Source organism: Alosa pseudoharengus, unplaced genomic scaffold, assembly GCF_046254945.1.
Source record: "Alosa pseudoharengus isolate Yale_2024_CS ecotype anadromous, Long Island Sound unplaced genomic scaffold, YU_APseudo_1.1 YU_APseudo_1.1_scf_19, whole genome shotgun sequence".
Lineage (NCBI taxonomy): Eukaryota > Metazoa > Chordata > Actinopteri > Clupeiformes > Clupeidae > Alosa > Alosa pseudoharengus.
Genome location: NW_027468657.1, coordinates 9,374,442 through 9,393,187, shown reverse-complemented (window position 1 = coordinate 9,393,187; position 18,746 = coordinate 9,374,442). Strand labels below are relative to the sequence as shown.

Here is an 18,746-nt window from a genome sequence, read left to right as displayed (position 1 = left end):
ACCTCACACACCTGATACACACTTACCATGCTCTCCTCTCCTCTACCTCCTTCCTCTCCACTTTCCTCTCTTCCCTTCTCTACCTCCTCTTCCACCACTTCTCCTCCTACCATACTTTGACTGGTACTATAGGCCCTCTATCCTGGACCATAGGAATTACCACTGCATCTATGATAGATGCAGTCATAATTAGTCTATTAGTCTATAAGTCTCCTCTGCACTATACTGTAGCTTAAATGTTATTTTATTGCTGTAGCTGTAGCTCTGTAGGCCTAGCTTACATGTAGCTTATTCTATTGCTGTAATAAAGCATCTGCTAAATGAATACATGTGCTACTGACAGAAGACTAAAATGACTCTAGTGAAACAATATGGGATGACTTGGTCATGGTGAATGCATAGACCAGTAAAATATGATGCCAGTTTATTAGATTGTGATACATTGGCATGACTGCAGGGTCGTGTTAGCCTTGGAACACCCAGACCTTCACAATTGTACAATTGGGAGTGTGTCTGGAAATGTTTCATTGAAATACGACTTTCAGCAGAGGCGTAACTAGCAGTGAAATTAAACTTAAATTGGTACATTAATTTGCTGAAAGTTCGTATGGGTAGACCATCCCCAGGCTAGAGTAGTGTAGGCTCCCTCCTGAATGCATTACGCCAGTGTACTCCGCTAGATGACGCTATACGCCATATTTTGCAGCCCCGAACCATGCTGTCCTCCATCGTCCCACAATTCTCAGAGTGTGCCAGCCATTGACAGCAACGCTGCAGATCCTCCGCTTGCCTAGTTACCAAGTGGAAAAACATTCATTGCTGTTTCTTCTCTCCTGCATTTAAAGTAACTTCCAAGTAAGTACGCAAATGTCGGTTTTTGAGTAGACGCTAATTTGGAGGTTGGTTGGCCAGATTAGTTAAACAAGCAATCATATCCTTCCTTGAACGTTACGTTGTTAGTCATCATGTTAGACATGTCACGTTAGCTTGGCTTCTGCAGCCAAAGCTGCTCAAAACACGGGACATGCTATAGCAATAGATAGCTTTGGTTAGCTAGCTTGCTAGCAGTGTGTGAAGTTTATAACTTAAATGTGAATTGATGGTAGGTTCAGATATTAAGCATATCAGTCACACAGACTCTGAATAATGACGCATTTTATTGACTCAGACAACTTACGTGGGTTTTCAGGCTGGCGGAGCTCTTAAAGCAACGTTTAAGTTCTCAGTTAGTGAAAACTAGTTAACGTTAGCTGGTTAAGTTAACATTACTTAATCTGGAAAGATGTGTAGTCTGAAGGGTTTTCGTAGCAAGCTAGCTAACCACTGGCTACCCTTGCGGCTGAGTTTAGGCTACCACAACGATAGGTAGCTAATGCTACCCTCAGGCGAGTAGCTAACTTTCGGTGACTTCAACGTCAAAGTTAACTGGGAGAGCAGTCAACGACTTGTACGCGAATGTTTCCTGAAATAGGCCTAGCTGCTACAGAATTGTCATTCATGACGACAGCTGAGGGAAACTTGTGCAGATTGGGTTCCAACTTTGGATTTTGCAATATGTAGCCTACTTACAACACCAATATCGTTAACAAAAACTTTTTCCTGGCGAAATAAGATAATAGGTTGTTGTAACTTGTGGGTGTCCATTAGTGATACTACATGATGACTTTGAAGGGGATGCTTGAAGAGCCGTGTATTAGCATAGTCGGTATGCACCATCCCACCTCATGCCTTCCTGTAGTTCATTGTTTTGTTTTTTATTTGCCTTGCACCACTGCATATTGCCTAACCAGACATTAGTGAAATTACTTCAGTTGGTTAGCAAGGAATTTATATTTGTTTTACAAATATCCCCTTCTTCCTCCGTCCACTCATATGTTCTACTAAACTGGGTAAATTGGGCTAAAACCTCGTATAAGCTCTGGTTATCCATCTGGTAAATAACTGAGGTTGACCAAAGTAGTTATATTAGATATTCCATGTAACCTACCTATTGATATTTGCTTGGTGCTGGCTAGACTGCTTGGTCCTTGCTAGACTTCGTGCCCTTTTCGTTGCAAACCTCCTTATGTCACTTCTGGCAAATCTGGCAGTTAATAATTGTGTTTTGGGTTGGTAAAGGCCTTGGTCCACCTGTCACCTCTTGATCAAGTCCACAGTATGGTAAACATATGCCTAATTTTTATAATGGACAATGGAACAAAGTTACTCTCAAAATCCCAAGCCTTCAATAATATTTTGTAGATTGTAGTATGGATTTGACTTTGATGTCGATGCTTGAGAGATTTCTTAATTGTAGGCCTATCACAGATGAGGCTATTTACCTGATGAGGGTTGTTGCAGTGGATGATGGTTGCTGTATCTCTAAATCGTTACTACTGAAGTTGTTTTTTTGGGAAGAAGGGCAGTGTTCACTCTTTCCTTTTCTCTTTCTGTCTTTTATTTTAAAGAAAACCAGAGTGAATAATGTGGCTCTCCATTTATGCTGCTTTGATGATCAGATAATTATCTGGGTCATCAGCATCGGCTTCAGTTGTGACGTTGGCTACAAAGAACCTGCAATTTTTGTCCATCAAACCTGCATTGTCCATGTGTCATTATTCTTACTTTGTGCCTCCATCTCTTGTCCAGGCTTTTATAATCACATTCAAGGGTGGTTTTTTGAAAATCTGTACTGCATTCTCAAATTGACATGATTTCTATGCTTTTGATGGCACGGAGGCATGTAATTAGAGGGAAAATGGTTGGCAGCCATGGTTTTTCCTCATCATTTTTTTTTGGCATCTTTTTTCCCTCTTCTGTCAATGGGTTTGTGACTTGTGAACTTTACGCAAACCGCTCTACAAAGTATGCTTAGATCAAGCAATAAATTAAATGCAAATTACAAAATATTGTGCTGCATCACTGGGATGGAGAGCTGCAGCGTGCACATAAGTACAGCCTAAGATAATTTTCAATGTTTTTTTAAAATTATTATTCAACATGCATTAGTGATTGGCATGTTTTGACTTTGTTGTTCACAGTGGAAGTAGGTCTATTCATTCCAGTAAGCTTGATGCTAATAACATCCTAATTAGCCTACTGCTAATCATAACTGGCTGATATTTCAAAACAAGTCGGCTGAAATATTTGAGCTTAAGCCTATTTTACTGAATGTCTTCAAAACCAACCAGTCCTCTTGCACCGCGCCTCTGTCTGTAACATGGTAAACACCTTCAAAGCTCAGGCCTTCTGCTATTCTGAGTTAATGAAATATTGCACATTACATGTAATTCTGCGGCAGATATTTCTACCTGTTTCTCTGTAGGATGCTGCCATGTTCCTATGCGATGTTTATGGCCCATTGATTATTACCCAGACAAGACTACCAGGCTATTTCTGAGACATTTATTAACATTTATTCAGAATTCAATTTTCTGTGATCAACAAAGTAGCCCACTGCTAAGTTACCCTTATTAGCATCGTGTGAGATTTGTTTTGAAGCTACTTATTGACTATCAAAAGTCAACAACAGTAGACACAAGAAGCAGTCTCTAACCTAAAGGCTGAATTTGGTTCTGACTTAAAAACATTAGGCCCATGTTTGTTTTACATGAATTTGCCTCAATACCCAGTACTTGACATTAATATCGGTCAGAAAACTTAGCCTCAAAGAGTAGGCCTGTGACACTATCTAAATCTGTCTTTGATATTTTAATGAAACTGATGAATAAAGTTGTTACTGAGAGCTCGTTAGTTGCATTGTGTTGCCTGAGATCATGATGCCATGAGCAGCATGCTCCTCATGGTTGTATTCATTGCCATGGTTTTATCCAGAGTCCGACCTTTTAAAAGAGGGCATTTGCAGAGAGAAAAAATAGTCACATGTTAGTGCCTTTGCATGCTCTGGGGTCTGGCTCCAATGAAATATTAGCCGATGGCTACACACCATTCAGTATCATCATTCAGGCTGTCATGTTTGTTTTGTATTTTTGTGCTCATAGAAAAATTATAGCCAGACTTTGCCCCTAATTGATTAAAAAGACTGACAATGTTTTTGTGAAAACTCATTTTAAAAAAACATGGTGTGCTGCAGTTGGTGTTTTCCATCAAAGGAAATTAGATTGTTTGTCATGTTTGGGCACTGATGTTTTAATTAAATTCATGTAGTTGTTGATTTGAGGGCTCATTTGGCTGGAAACAAGTGATTGATCATTGTCAACTGCTCAGACTAATCGGAGGATATTTTAAAACCCTCTGAGTATTTATACAGTGTATGGTGCTCTGATAGGTCATGGCGGATCGTTGGGTTGTGTGTGTATGGTGCTCTGATAGGTCATGGCGGATCATTGGGTTGTGTGTGTATGATGCTGTGATAGGTCATGGCGGATCATTGGGTTGTGTGTGTATGATGCTGTGATAGGTCATAGCGGATCATTGGGTTGTGTGTGTATGATGCTGTGATAGGTCATGGCGGATCATTGGGTTGTGTGTTTATGATGCTGTGATAGGTCATGGCGGATCATTAGGTTGTGTGTGTATGATGCTGTGATAGGTCATGGCGGATCATTGGGTTGTGTGTGTATGATGCTGTGATAGGTCATGGCGGATCATTGGGTTGTGTGTGTATGATGTTGTGATAGGTCATGGCGGATCATTGGGTTGTGTGTGCAGACTGCAGAGACATTTTCCATACTCTGGGCATAGACTTAAGTGTTTCCCAGATAATTGAATTCCATTTGTGGTGGTTGGTTTGCAGAATTAACTTGAATGCAACCGTTTTTAACAAATTAGTACAGCGTGGTTATGATACTAACCAGATTTAAGCACAATTTAGTACAACCTGGAAAATCATTGTGTGGTGGTAGTAGAGTAAAGAAAAAAATGTCTTTTAAATAAAAGGTAAGACTTGTGTAACCATAGTTTCAGGTCATGTTATGACCAGGTTATGACAACACCCATTTAGACAACTGAAGCTGAAAAGAAAGGCGGCATCTTTAGCTATGGCTTAGAAGGGTGGACAGAAGTGTAATGCCATTAAGGTAATTTTCCTGTTGTCCACTATGGAAGCAATACAATAAATTATACCAAGCCCTGGAAAAAAAGTCTTTTGTTTTGCTCATGACCCCCAATAACCCAGAAACGTACGCACACACACACACACACACACACACACACAGGTGCGCACAAATACACTCACAGTTTTGGGATACTCACAGCATGCGTTTCATCATTTATTAGCCCTCATATTTTTTGTGTGTGTGTGGAAGAGAGTTAGATGAGTTACAGAGAGAGTGGAATCAGTTCACGGTGGTTGTTTTTTTTGCCTGGCGTGCATGCACGTGTGTGAGTGTCAGAATAACACAGACTCTCATCATGTCCAATGGCGATTCATAGGGAAAGTTTGGTATCCTAGCAACGCACAGGAGAAGTGCTGGTGCCTGTGTCAGTGGGCACCAGGCAGTCAAGAGGGCTCGCGGAAGAAGAACTGATGAACAACTGTTTGCATCTAATCAAGCGCTCATTGCCACCACTTTTATTTATTCATTTTTCATAAAAAAACAGACCTGAGAGAGGCTTCACGATTGTGAAGTGCAGAGGAGACTTAATGACCCCTCTTTGCAGAGGCCCATGGCTGTGGTTGGTGGTGTGTGGTTTCTGTGTCTGCCATTGATGTCATCACAGTGATACCTGAAATTGGAGCAAAACAGGCACATCATGGGCAATGTGTCTAAAATGAAGACATGCTCTATTTGACAAAAGAGTCCAATTGCGCTTGGTAAGTGTTTCCTCTCCTCTCTTGATTGCTTTCAGAAAATATCTCAGTTGTCTTGTCACATTGGAGAGGTAGGCTATAGGCTTCATTTGGTGCATTCATGTGGTAGGCTTTCTGAAGAAAATGTTGGATTTTTTCAAGATAATAATGACTACTTTTATGCCTAGTTTCCTGAAGAAAGTGGCAGTCATGCTACTAAATACATTTTACAGTTGGCACACGTCTATTTTTTGGTTGTAAATGCCACTAAAATGGTAGCACTGTATGTAGTTCTGGTATGGTAGCACTTCTGTATGTAGGCCTGTTTTTTATTTGTTTGTTTGTTCAGATCCATCCGTCATGACCTTGTTACCTGGCCAGGAGTTTAACGTGCATGCATTCACCATGTGCCTTGATTTCAAAATGTCCATCATGGAGGATAACTGGCCACATTCAGGGTTGTGTTTATTCCACTCACAGCCAGTGACACATTTCTCTGACTCAATAAAGTCTCTCCCTGATGCACACGCCGCCAACCCTGGCTGCTAGTCCCCACCATGCAGCTCTTTTCACAGACTGGTGACACAATACCGATGCCTGTATAGATTGGTGTGCGTACAAGGAGACAAGAGAACTGTTTAGCGTTGTCAGTGAGTGTCCTGGGGGATTGGGTGCCGCCATGCCATGCCATGCCATGCGCCTTGTGGCTTTTAACATCCTGGCCACCTGCATGTCTCACTTGACATGCTTCATTATTCTAATGATATTTTGTAATTTTCTCTCTTTCTCTCTCTCTTTCTTTTTTTTATTTGCCATAAAGTCAGACAGAAGCTAGAGCTGTCCAGAGGAAATGATGCGAGACCGTCAGACCCACATGAAGGGGCTCAGTGGAGGCACATTAGCTGTCTGAATATCCACTGTCTCTTCACAATGTGGCTGCAGGGACTGTTAAATGATTCCAGGACTCGACCAGCGTGTCTCCATTCTTCCATTTATATCTGGTTATAAAACTCAATGGAGAGCACTTTTCCTCGGTGCCAGGACTCCACACAAGACAAATGCCCATTGTGCCCTGGTCCACCCAGTAATTTGCCTCCCTGGTCAAGATTTATGCTAATCTTTTTGGGGATCAACTAAACCATTATGCTTCCATAAAAGGGAATAATTATTTCATTGTGCACACATGAAGTGCATTGAGACGGTGCTAGTATTCAATAGCTGCATAGCATTGTTCTGTCAGGGACAAGTTTAATAAGGGGAGTTATGGGTTGGAGCTACAGCAAAAACGGGATGTTATGGGCTAATGCATTTGCCTGATGTGTCAGGGGCAAACAGTGCAGATTTTTTCTTCGCAGAGCACTGAGTTGATTCGCCTTTGATTTTTAAAGTAGTTTTGCATTGCATATGCGTATGTTTGTGCATAAATGTTTGGGCAAGGGTGCAGACAGCGTCGCCTCGTTGCACACTTCACAAATGGCAGCCTGTGTTATTTATCGAGAAAATACTGTCAGGGACTGCATTCATAAGTCATTTACATAAATGGATGGCAGTGAAAGAAACATGCTGCTCTTTTTTCACTTTTTTTCTCCTTCCTCCTCTCACTAGTGCTTTTCTCCTCCGTGCTGAAATAAATGTAATCTTTCCTTTTGACATTCAACTGATAAGGTAATCAATGAAGCATGCTGCTGGTTGGCTCGGCGAGTGGGAGGTGTGTGTGTGCTAAATACTAAAAGCTTCCTGTCATTGACAGATTCATTCCATGTTTGAGCTCTCTCTCTCTTTCTCTCCCCACTCCTCAAGCGCTCTCACATTGAGAGTAAATCTTTGGACAGCCTGATTTTATATGTAAATAGAACATGTATTCTCAGTGGAATCATAAATTGCCTACTGCCTAGGTACTGTATACAGAACACATTAATTCACTTATAAACGCTGCCATCCGGGCAAGACAAGCACGCTTGGGAAGGCAGCTGGACCGGTATCAATAGTTCCTGATCACCGCAACAATTAGCCCGAATTGAATTGAATGGAATTAAATGGAAGCTTATAATAATGATATGGAGAGGTTGTAATGCCTGTTTTGGAAACATCTGTAGTAGCCCCCTGGTAGCAATAAATTGTAAATGTCATCCATACATATGGCAGATTTAGCTGCATAGCCTAGAACTTGTCTGAAAGATAAGCGAGCGAAATGCCTTTGCCCACCAACTGTCATGATGGGATCATTAGACAGACTGGCGCCAGCAGGGACATTTATTCACTGCCATTCTCATTATAAGGTGAATTTTTCACCGAAATGCTCTGACTTTTAAGAGATTTCAGGGATTACTGGAGATATTAAGTCCTAATATTTGTGAAATGGGAGTCCCTCTATCCCCCTTAAAGGGCTAGGAGCCTGAACCAAAGATCTGTGCCGCTTTAATGTGGTCCTGCTTTTATGTGGAGATCATCCGTTATCAGGAGCGCTTTGGTGACAGAGAGGTTCATTCTGACTGAAAATAATAATAAAGAAAAACATATTTTCTGTGCCTATTATCTGCAGTCGGTCAAAATCGTAGTGATTGGCTCAGGGAAATGTCAGCGGAAGATGATGACACGGCGAGGCCATGGTGTCCTCTTCAGGATCAGAGGCAGTGGGGGAGCGAGCAGATTTCATTTTCATAGGCCTTGATGCAGGCAAATCGAAGATGTTTCAGTCAATAGTGGGGAATCGCTCAAGCCTGAGAGGAGAAATGGCTGAGGTGTCCACAGCGAGAGCCTCAGGCAGAGCATGTGTCGTTGGCGTTAGTCAGCCCCATCAATAGCAGCAAGGGCAAGTTGCTCAGGTTCCTGTCTCCGGGGATCTCAGTCTATCGGCTTGGACAGCCATGCTCGACCCAGGCCAACCCCTCCCTTGCTTCAAATTGACTCCAGTGTCCCTCCACCACACACACACACACACACACACACACACACACACACACACACACACACATCCCATCATGCAGCAGTTTTCAGTGGATTTTCTGACTTGGTGGAGCACAAAGCTCATGAACTGTGGCCCTTTCAAGAACTGATTTCGAGACTCAAGAGCCTCAACAAAACCTCCCTCTTCAGTTTTTTTTTTTGTTGTCTTTTTTTCTTTTTATGTTCCCCCTTCAGTCAAGCTCTTGCTCAGGTCAATGCTAATGACAACATCACTCTCGTTTTATTTGGGGGCTGTTTAATTCTCCCCCCGAGCGGTGAAAGAAATAATGCGGTATTGCTCACTGTTCTGCTGCTTGCTGTGCCGCTGGATGATAAAATGAAGTCTTGAAACAGTATGTGTGTGTGTGTGTGTGTGTGGCTGAGATAATTAAATTCCCAACAGGTGAGCAGTGCAGGGCTTTTGTAAATAAGACGAGGAAACCGGTTTGTGACGATGCATTCCATTTTCATTTCCACGGGAAAATGTTGATTTGTTTTGATTACCACCAGTTTGAGTGAGCTATTAAGGGGGTACAATTTAGTTTACTGTGTCTATCAGGTCCCACAAGGTGTGCTGGAGATTCTCAGTCCTGATGATGGAATGGGTTTTTTTCCCGTGTGCATGGGTGTCAGGACCCCAGTCCACCATCATGTCTGCCACCAGTGATTTGCGCTTGGCTAGATGACCTTGTTGAGGTGAGGTTATAGACAGATAGCCATGACAGCGTTTTATCAGACACCGTAGTGGTGTTGACAGACATGAGTATAGTGGTGTCAGTGATGGTGACCAGCTTTGATGAAGTGCACGGACATGCCTTGTGCCTGGACAGGCTCAGTCTTTCCATCTGCATTGTCAAGGTGTGTGTGTGTGTCTGTGTCTGTCTGTCTGTCTGTATTTATTTATTTGGGGGCATCATTGTTTTTATGGGGTGAGATGGCTCTGGTGTCTCAAGGTTCTTTAGAAAAGTCCATCATTTGTCTCATATTTTCTCTGCCCTGGCAGTGTTCTATTTCTGCTCATCCTTAAACCGCACAGTTTCAAATCATCACAGGAAGAGAATCCTCTTCAGTGGTTTTGTTTCGTCTTCTTTTGGAGCAGGTGGGCCATCTCTTTGATAGTCATCTCGTGTGACAAATTATGCCAGATAGTTTGTCACTAAATACAACTCCTTGCTGTTGCGACGTTGAATTTGAGCTCCAGTTGCAATGCTCTGCTTATTCTGTGTGTCAGACATCTGCTTTTCTCTTTATTAAGAATTAAACACTTTTTTTTATTTTCAATGTAAATTGTTAACATTCATGTACAGAGCTGTATTAAGCATGTGTCTCTCAGCTCAGACTACGTCAAATAAAATCAAATACAGCTGTATGCTATGAACTTTCAGCACGGGCTTCTAACACTACTGCCAGCCTGACAGATTCCATCACAAACAGCATATCCCGCAATGCTAGAGCCATGTAGGAGTTAATAAACTGTCTTTCACTGTATATTTTGGATGGCCTTTCCGTCCTGACACTGAAGTGTTTTGTCCTGCTGGCCCAGCCATTTGTTCTCCATCAACTTGTCTATTAAGTCCAAATTAGATTAGGTGACGAGCTCTTTCTCCCCCCCCCCTCTTCCTGGCTGTTGGAAGAGGAGAAGTCAGCAAATTGCTGTACATTAACGTATTTGAATCTGCGGAGGCCGTGCAGCATACGGATGACCCTTCAGCAGCCCCTCTCCCTCGGAGGCTGTTGCTGCGACGGAGCTTTTTAGTCTCCAAATCGCCATTGGCTGAGGAGGCGTCATTAGCACCTAAGCAATGATAATGGCTTCTTTTTTTCCTCTCTCTCTCACTGGAAGCTAGTTCACTTTAGTCCGAACATGGCTCTTCCCGAGCAGGCAAATCAATGGCTGTTATTTACACGTGATGGAGATGATGCACCTGGGGGAGAGAAGTCTTTTTCTTAGTCGCCTAGTAGATTCGGAGACAGACAGTAGCAGGCTTGTATTTGATTTATTTTCTTATTTCATCACACGTCAAAACACACACACACACACACACACACACACACACACACACCTGACTTTCTCCAACTTTTGCACATCTCCATAGAACTTTTTTTTAATTATTTTTGATTTCTCCTCCATCTATCTACCCATGTCCTTGATTGCCTAGCCTTTCTGCCCCCCCCACCCCCATCCCCAACACACACAAAAAAAAACACACACTTACATCATCACTGTCATCACCACACATACATACAGCACACTGCTTGCTACAGTAAGCCTCCTGTACATACTTGCTGCACACTGCCCCCCCCTCCCCTACATACACAGCACATTGTCTTCAGGATCTTCTCCAACACACATCCTCTACATACTTACAGCACACTGCCCCCACATACACACACACACAGTCACTGCTCCACTCCCCTCCCGCCCACACACATCTTCACTGTCATCACTCACATACATCATACATACAGTACTCTGCTTGAAATAGTAAGTCCCTTCACCATACTTGCAGTACCCCTCCACCCCTCTCCCCTACATACATAGCACATTATTTCATCAGGAAGCTTCTCCAACACACATCCCCAACATACTTACAGCACACTGCACCCCCCCCCCCCCCAATACACAGCACATTGTCTCATTAGGAAGCTTCTCCAACACACATATTGCACACTGCCCTCTCCCCACATACACAGCGCACTATCCCATCTCCCTTGTCATCCCCCCAACACACACACCAACCCCTGGCAGTTGGGTTAGCCCCTTGAGCCGTGGATCTGCCCAAGGTTTCTTCCTTGGTAAGGGAGTTTTTCCTTGCCCCTGTTGCTCTTGGGTGCTCCTTGTTGGTGCCCCCCCCAATCCCAATCCTCCCCCACCTTTCTTATGCAGCCCTTGCCACTTAATCTACTAAACCCCTCTTCTACTGCACTTTTTATACCCCCCCCCCCCATAAATGCACAAATAGGCTGACACCAGACATAATTTCACTGCATTTCTTACTTCCAGTAACTATATGCATGTGACAATAAACTTCCTTGTATCCTTGTGTGTTGTAGGCCTACATTTCTCAAAACCTCACGCTATTTTGTGTTCGTCTTTCATTAATTAAAAAAAAAAAAAAAAATCCACAATTGTGCCTTGCTGCAGAAGCATGGGTTTTATTTCAGTGCGGGAGACAAAGAACGCGCTCTATAGGCCCCCGCCCCCCCCCCCCCCCCTCCTCCTGCTGGTTAGTTACGGTGAAGCTCATGTAAAAGTCCTTTGATTCACTGTTCTCATCAACAAACAATGCCCAGTTCCCACCACATTATTACTCAGGAGGAGTTGTTGTTTTGTGACTAACTGTGGCAAAGATGCAATCTAAATAGGTTGCAGCATGAATATGCAAGGACTTCTTTTGCGACTTGATATACAGGAATTATAACACAGGGACATGGAATCTTGTCATGGCAGACAGATGCAGTGCACTCACAAGGCGACTGTCGGTACCTGATTCGTACTACCTACCCAATCCGCTCTGCGCATGCACACGACGTTCACGCATGTGCAGATGATAATCCTATTTTACTACGATTTACATTCCCGTTCGACTTCTTCCTCATAAAACAACCTTGTTTTTGTTCAGCTTGTTTATGCTTGACCAAGTGATTTAATACATGCATGCGTGGTACTGATTAGGCAGAGAACTCGATGCTTTCTAGCGGAGCAGATACGCGCATGTGCCGAACGGATCGTGCAGGCAACACAGATTGGGTACCCACAGGGACATTGCTGTAAATGCCTCTCATTCACTTTGAATGGGCTTTCGTTGGTTCTGTTGCATCGCTTCACTAGCGTTGCCTGCCGCAGAAAGAAGTTCAACTTAACAGGTGTCAGCCAATCAGAATTGCCTGTATGCAAATGAGCTGACAGAGCTCGAGACTGGAACAAATAATCCACTGTACAGTCTGAAAATCCCCGCTGTTGTAGCATTTCCAGTGGAGTCAGCAGGATTTTCCTGCTGCATTTCCAGATGTCAATCTCGGTACAGTCCCAAACATCAGGAAAGGCCACAGTCAAGCATTGACGCAGAGGCCCCATTTGAGTGTATAGTGATAGTTCTTCAGTTTGTGACGTGGGTCTCTGGGGATCTTTATTTATGGTTCTTTTGAAAGACTCCTGTAGCCTTGAGGAAAGGTTAACTTGAATGTGCAGTTCAATTTCACACAGTGCTTTTCGCTATTTCAAGCAATGTCACATCTGGGGATGAGGAATCACAGTGTTGACCATAACCTCTGCTTATTATCGATACTGTCATGATACTTTGTCACCGATAGCGATAACAGCATGATTCAGTGATTCTGCAAATACTCGATACATGCCCTGTGTAAGTGTGCAGCGATAGTTTCTCCGTTTGTGAGGAGTCTTAACTTTCGCTCTAATTGAGATTTGTCATGCATACCCATGTAGTTCCTGTCACCAGGATACAAAAGCTCATCATGAGCCATGAGAGCCATTGTCTCGGTGCTCCAGCAGAGAAATGCCATTCTGCAGCATGGGGCCTGTTACTGGGCTGAGAGGAACTGTGATTAGGTGTTATTTTTTATGTGCTGCTGCTGCTGGTTTTTTATTTTTTTTTGATTGTTTGTTTGTTGTCTATAAAAAGAGAAAACCGTATAAGAGATTAATTCATTTGTTTTGATGGTGTCATGGGGGATGAGCGGAACTGATGTGCTTTTTCTTGTTTTGCGCTTTTGCGGGCCTCTTTATTTGTGGGAAGAAAAAGGCTTATTTTTTCAAGTTTACCATTTTTAGGTTCTCTCTCTCTCTCCTTCTTTATCACCACCTTGACATCAATCATCATATATTTCCTACTTCACTGATGGATGGATAAATGGATGGATATGGAATGGATATGGATAAAATGGAATGTTTCTACCGTGGATGGCAAACTGCCATCTCCGAATTACTCTGAAACAGTCATTAAAAGAGTTATTTTTTAACAAAGCAGTCCTTTGAATGAAATCGTTATGGTCCTTATTGTTAGTTAGCACTGCTAATTGCTTAAAACAACATGAATTAAGACACAAATAGAAAGAGACACGGAGTCATTTAACAACTAATAGTGTAAATGAGCCTAATGGGTAATTGATTTTAATAAATAAGGTATATAATTAAGAAGTTATATAATAGATAGGTCTAAATATAGATAAATAGATATGTTTGACTGTCAAAATAGTAATTGTAAGTAGTTGAAACCCTGTTCTGTAGCCTGTTTGTATACCCCCCCCCCCCCATGTTTTTTCGTTTGCTCCCTTCATAATTGTATATTTCTGCTACAGCAGAAGGCCGAGGCTGTGCTGACCTCCATAGAGGCTGTTTTCCCCGCCCCGGGCCACCGTGCAGCACTACTCTGCAGATCCCATTACCATGCTGGGAACCGTCGCCCTCATTTATTACCTATTTTGGCCACTATTGTTTTGGTTGCGCCTCAGAAAGGAGGGGTGCAGTCGCTCGTCTCCAAAGACATTTTGTTGACCCTCAAGGGCAGTGGGGAAATGAGAAAGATGTAGATGAGCAAAGATTCCACTCGCCCCAATCAATATGCTGGGGTTTTTTTTTGGACATTTTTTTCCCCCTTGCAACTTGGTCCCCTTTTCACAATGGAAAAGCTCACTGCAATGGCGCTGTCAGAATATTGAGATTTTCGTGCAGATGTTTTGCCACGAGACAAGGGTGGCAACCCCTGCTGCAAGCTATTTGTGTTATCACCCAGGCACCGCAAACGGGAGCCTGTTTGTATCAATACATGCTTAGAATCATCTGACTCTCTCTCTCCTCTCTCTTACACACTTGCTCTCTCTCTCTCTTTCTCTCTCTCTCTCTCTCTCTTCAGTTCTGACTATGTGTGAGGTGAGAGCCTAATAATTTGCCTTCACAGAACCACTGAAGCGAGCTAATCTGTCCAGGCGCTCCTTGCGTAGACGGTGGAGGAGCACCTCCCATCGCTTGAAACAGTAGCTGCTCAGCCTAATTGGACTCCTACTGTTTGGATCTGCAGTCTGATTGAGCAACAGAGCAGTGACTTTTCAAGCAGACTGTATTCTAATGACCCCTTGCCGTGGTAACTAGGAAGTGAGGTGTATAAAATCTCTAGAAATGCCCCCCCCCCCCCCTATACAAATTCCATGTGGAGAAGTGAGTGTGTCTGTCTGTCATTGGTTTGGCTGGAAATACCCTGAGCCTGATGTAGGTGTGCAGGCCTGTACTTTGAATGGAGGAGACTCTGTTTTCTTTCACGCTTCAAAATTATCCCCCTGGTGGCTTTTTCGTAAGGTCACCGGCGTTGTGTTTGACAGTCTCCTGCAAATCACTTTTCAGTCACTCCTCTTCCTCCATGGGCTACTATCCGAACGGCTGACATGACAAGTCAATCTAGATAATTCCATAAGAGGTCGTGGAGGTCCTGGCGCACAAGCACTCTGATTAGTTCTCCACGGATATGGGAAGTATGGAGACATATTTAATATGCAGATGGAGACATTTAGCTGGCACTTGCTCTTAATCGTTTCCACCTGTTTGGCAGAGGCCTCTCGTTGCTTGAGCTTCCATTCTCCTCAGGTATACGACTCCTGTGTTGAATTTTAACCATTTGTTAACATCCTTTTGCGCCAAAACTGTGGGAGGGAGGACGGAATGACAGTGAAGAGGGCCTCTAGGGACTTTTATTTATAGATCTTTGGAAAGACTGCTGTAGCCTTGAGGAGAGGCTAACTTGAATGTGCAGTTGGATACCCAGTGCTTTTTGCTATCTCTAGCAGTGTCACAACTGGGGCGGAGGAATCACAGAGTAACCGACAAATCAACACTGTCATGTCATGATACTTTGCCCACGATAACGGTAATATCACGATTCAGTGATTCTGCAGTACTCGATGCATTGCAAAATAAATCTGTGTAAATGAAGAAGAAGACAAAGACAAAAAGCTGGAATTATGGATTTATTCACTGAATTTCACAATGGATTTGAAACTGTGTAGAAGTGCATATAGCAGGGGTCGGCAATTACGTTTGGACCCGGGCCAATTTTTTTTCAGACAATGGCATCGCGGGCCATAGCTTTTGTAATGGGGGGGGGGGGGGGGGGGGGGGGGGGGGGGTTATAGGCCTACTATTTAAATTATTAATTATTATATTATATTAAAATAAACATCATCTAACTTTTAAAATGCATTTAATTTAATTCCATTAAAAACGTTTATTTGCTTATGTGCGCTGTTTTTATGCCGCCTGCTGCATCTCCTGTCGTCTCTCATGAAACAGGCGACTTGCCTAGCAACTTGCCGTAACTAATGTGTAGGCTACAAATATTATTCTTTTGGATGACGTGTAAATGATTAGCTGAACATTGCTATATGCTAGTTATCGATGCAAAATGTCGTTGTCAAAAGCCTTGAAAAGAAAAATTGATTCAGAATGCAGGACCTACAAAGAAGAATGGAAGCAGAGGTATGTGTTGAGCCTGCCTGCATTTCTTAATGCCAAGCCTATTAATTTAACGAAACATAGGCTATTTTTGACCTTGCCCACTGGAAGAGGGAGACAGGACACTGTTGTTTTTTTTTTGCACAAGATTACGCGCACTCGCGTGCCAATACCGTTCCGACCTGTGCGTCATGGATAACTGCAAGGATGTTCCACCTGTTTTGTCACTTTAGTAGGACTATCATCTATACCTCAATAAATGTTTTGAAATTGATGGGATTGCTGTAGGCCTTTTTTTCTTTTTAAAAACATGGGGTTAAAAAAAAATTCATTCAACAGCAAATTAACGTCATCTCGCGGGCCAGATAGAATCAATGGCGGGCCAAAATTGGCCCGCGGGCCACTATTTGCCGACCCCTGGCATATAGTATTAGCTCAGAGCCTCTTATAAATGTAATATTTTTTTTTAAATGGACCTCAAATGTCAGTCAAGAAGTTACAAACAGATTTATTTTTAAAATGTATATTTCAGTGTTTTGTTACAGTATTGACTGGTAAATCAGACTGGTAGATGATAATTGTACAATTTAATATAAAAAAAATTATATTTGGTGGCAGCACAATGATAATGTATCACAAAAAGACAATACCGTATTTTCCGGACTATAAGTCGCTCCGGAGTATAAGTCGCATTAGTCAAAAAATGCGTCATGAACAGGAAAAAAACATATATAAGTCGCACTGGACTATAAGTCGCATTTATTTAGAAATGTATTAAACAAAATCCAAAACCAAAAACAGATACTAAGTAACTGGACTATTGAGGCCAAAAAGATTAATGTTAATATTTTTAATGTTAATAAGATGAAGGAGTGAAGGCAGCCAAGAGGAGGGCCGGAAGGTCTAATTGTAAAGCAAAAGATTCACTGAAAGAAAATGCCATGTGGTACACCAAAATGTAGCTAAAATGTGGAGAATACAATGCAATCAAGCATTTTGGGCAATGTGGAGTCACAAACTGGCAGCAGATTAAATGTTCCTGAGAGAGAAAAAGATGGTTTTAAAAGGACGTGAACGAAGCAAGCCAGGCATAGACCTATAGGCCCGAAGGTAATTGTAAAGCAATTTACAAAAGATTCACTGAACAAAAATGCTGATATAGTACATGACAATTTAGCTAAAAATGTGGACAATGCAATCAAGCATTTTGGGCAATGTGGAGTCACAAGCTGGCAGCAGATTAAATGCTCACGAGAGATAAATAGACGGTTTTAAAAGGACGTGACCATAGCGCAAACCAGGCGATCGGCCTATAGGCCCGACAGTAATTGTAAAGCAATTTACAAAAGATTCAACAAAAATGTTGATGTACTACATGAATATTTAGCTAAAAATGTAGAGAATGCAATGCAATTAAGCATTTTGGGCGATGTGGAGTGAGAAGCCGGCAGCAGATTAAATGCCCACGAGAGAGAAAAAGGTGTGGTTTTAAAAAGAAGTGCACAGACCGGTTTTAATAGAACGTGCAGACCAAAGCTGCAGCAAGCAGGTGATATTTAGAAATTTATTTAACAAAATCCAAGACCAAGAACAGACAGATGTAACTGGACACATAGAGGCCAAAAACATTGAGAATGTTAATGAAGACGAAGGAGTGAATAGCGGCAAGAGGCAAGCCGAAGGTTGCTGACAAGTGGCCGCACTAATTGTAAAGCAATTTACAAAAGATTCACTGAACAAAAAATGCTGATGTGGTACATGAAAATTTAGCTAAAAATGTGGAGAATGGACGATATATTGGCACAAGCTGGCAGCAGAAGAAATACTCGGCTGGCCACCTCGCATTTAAAACCAGGGCCTAAATTTTAGCGCGGGATTGTAGTTTTTGCGCATAAGTTCTTAAGTATTGAGCATAGTAATAAAGTCCCACAGTAAAGTCCCACAACTCCATCATAATGAGAGAAATTCCCACACATGTTTCAGCGCTGTCTGATAACGTTAATCTAATAATGGAACGGCCTGAATGCAGGACTATTGACTGGAAGGACCATCTCTGACTTCAATTGAACCCCATGCACACACACACACACACACACACACACACACACGCACGCACGCGCAGGACCACTTTGTGGGTGCCTCTCTCTCTCTCCCTCTCTCACCGCTGAAGTCAAATTATAGCCTAGGTGCTTCTACATCAACCGCGATCGACAGGAAAGGAAAACAAACGTTTAGCGATCAGGAACCATCAGGATTTTTGCGAACACAGAAGCATGACAACCTATAACGTGAGAGAACATGGATGTGTTCTCCATTTGAGGAAGGTTATAATCGATTGCAGATGTGAACAGACAGATACAGACACGGAGCGCATAGTAGGCCTACTTTCACTTTCTAGTGTGCGTATTCATTATGTGAAAGATAATTAGTAGCAAAACAGTGATCACATATTAGTCTACATGGCAGTGAGTTTTGTTTTCAAATTTTTTCATGCATGTCTAGATAACGGGTGAGGAATGTTTAGGAGACAGACTATCGTAAATCCTCAAATTATGGGTCTTTTATTTAGACTGCGCAAAGCACAGCACCTTTATTTGGGGCATGGCT

The 18,746-nt window shown here is 42.5% G+C and overlaps 1 protein-coding gene across 1 annotated transcript in view; it reads left to right on the top strand.

Moving 5' to 3' along the window:
• Positions 1–761: 761 nt before the first annotated feature.
• enox2 (ecto-NOX disulfide-thiol exchanger 2) overlaps positions 762–18,746 on the top strand; it is a 243,873-nt gene continuing 225,888 nt past the window's right edge. Inside the window, exon 1 of the mRNA XM_076291632.1 lies at positions 762–855. The gene's annotated coding sequence lies outside the window, so the exon portion shown is untranslated. The remainder of the gene's footprint in view (positions 856–18,746) is intronic.